Source organism: Henckelia pumila, chromosome 2, assembly GCF_033568475.1.
Source record: "Henckelia pumila isolate YLH828 chromosome 2, ASM3356847v2, whole genome shotgun sequence".
Lineage (NCBI taxonomy): Eukaryota > Viridiplantae > Streptophyta > Magnoliopsida > Lamiales > Gesneriaceae > Henckelia > Henckelia pumila.
In genome coordinates, this window is record NC_133121.1 from 164,138,633 (window position 1) to 164,141,318 (window position 2,686).

Genomic DNA, 2,686 nt, shown 5'->3' on the forward strand with positions numbered 1-2,686 from the left:
AGTTAAATATATTTTGAGTATCCATATATTATCTTGTAAGATTCATAGAAAAACATTGTGAATTAAATAAGTTAAATATATTTTGTAGGAAAAAACCAGATAAGAAAATAAGGAACTAATAAAAAGTAAATGCACAAAATATGAATGGAGAATAGAAAGAGTAGGTAGAAGACCTCCCCTTTCAAGATGTTTTCACGAACTGTCTGTAAAAGAATGTGTAAAAAACAAAAATATTTAAGTTAATTCACAATTGTTACTCATATATTTATAATTGTAATAGAATAGATAGATTAATAGAAAAAATAAAGTACACCATGCAACTTTTTTATTTTAAGCAACTATATATTGTCTTATAAGATTAATAGAAAAATAGCATGCATTAAATAAATTAAATATATTTTGTAGAAAAAAACTCAAATAAGAAAAAGATCAAATAATAAGTAGTAGATTCAAAAAATATGAAAGTTAACAAAAAAAAAATAATGTGTAGAAAACAAAATATTTAAGTTAATTCATAATTATTACTTATATATATATATATATATATATATATTTATAATAGTAGTAAAATATATAATAGATAGATTAATAGGAGAAATAAGGTACGATATGAAATTTTTTATTTCAAGTGTCTATATAATATATTGTAAGATAATTAAGAAATATTATTATTAGTAGTAATAATTCACGTACTTGTTCATATGTGAATTATATAATCTAATTAAATAAATTAGAAAGCATGGTACGTAAAAAAACAGATTTTAAAAATATTGATAGTATTTTAATTTTTTATTTCAAGGAGTCCATGGTATAATTTTTAAATAAATAAGTTAATTGAAAAGACACATAAATAAATAATTGAGAAAAAATACAATAATTATATAATAAAGAAGAATGATAGTCATGTAAATTCACAATAAAACTCATATATAAATAGACTAGGAAAGTGCACGTGCGCTGCATGTGGTTAAATAACTTTTGAAAACATGATTACGAAATTTAGATAATATTTAAATTTGTTTAATAATACTATTTTTAGGAGTATTTATCAATCTAAATAGAGCAAAACACAATAGGAAAAAAATAACGTGCACGACAATAAATCATATATATATACATATCCATATGTAACACTTTTCAATCCATATTTTTGCGTGATTTTGATATAAGGACAAATCTCTTCAAGTCAAAAAATATATTTCCCCCGTTTCAATTATATAGACCTACTTTTTTCAAAAAAAAATCATTAAAAAAACAAATTTTGTACAAACTTCTTATTTTATCCCTATTTAATTTATTAAAAAATTATTGCACAATTTTCAAGATGTAGTTAATATGGGTATGCTAGTAAAAGAGTGTAAAAAATTATTACTAAATATAATATATGTCTATATATTTGAGACAAACATAAAAAAAAAAAAAAAAAAAAACGTGACTTATATAATTAGGATGGATGGAGTATTTTTTGTCCATCCAAATACAAATCATAAATAAATAATAATAAAAATAGTGTAGTACCGAGTGTATGCCTCTTACCAATAGCTATAACTGGTGGTGACGGTGCAACTCAAATCTTTTAAATTGCACAATAACTCAAGCTCCATATTTCGAAAATTTTTCTTAATTAAAGAAAACAATCATATTAATGTTAAAATAAAAACCCTAAAATTGTTATTAAATTCAATATCACTCATGTTTGTGCTAAATTTTTAACCATTTAAAACCTTTTTCTATTTTTTAAAAGTTTCATAATGTAAATAGTAAATTTTATATCATAATGATTTTTCGGTAAATTAATATTGATGATGTTGGGATCAAAAGCGTGTGTATATGGGGGATGAATACACACTCTTAAATAACATTGATAACTTGAGTTGTTTTGACAGCTTATTTTGAAAAATAATTTGCTTAAACACGATTTTGCTCGAATGTTTCTTCCTTGCAAAAATTGAACTGGAAATCTTAAGGCAGATCAAATAATAGAGTGAAGTAAGTAAAGATAAGGAACAAGAGATTTTTATGGAAGATCGAATCTTAAACTTCTACGTCTTTCCTTCTTCTATTTTCAGAAGGTTTTTCACTAGAAGAATTTGATTTACATAACAACTTGTACAAATTCGATCCAATCAACCCTTTAAAGGAACTCCTGATATCAACTTCTCAATACAGATTACTTTTACTTTCTTTTTGAGTTACGATTTGAATTCACAGGAAGATATGCTTCGACAAGCTAGTATAAATCACATAGAGATCTTAGTTAATTGATCTGATATAAGCAGTAAGCTTGAACTCAGTGTATGAAACTTTGATCTAATGTTTGTCTGTCTGCGTGAGTTTCACAAAATAAAGGCTTGACAGTCTTTTAGTTCAGAATCGCAAGAGAAAAATTTAATGATCTCTGAATATCATCCTATATTTATATGCGCTATTTTTAACGTTAAAAAAAGTAGCCGATGAATGTTTGTCTCTATTTCATCCGACATTGAACCATAATATGACACGTGTCCTCGTACCTTTCCAAATATAGTGGAACATTTGAATCAGTGTCGGGTACGGAGACTAACATATATATCTCCAACAACTTTGCTTGCTTTAGTATAACAACTTTGCTGCATAGCTTTGATCTGATCTGGTCTTCTTGTCTGATGAGCGAGAAGCATGTTGTGTGAAGTTGATTTGATCTGGT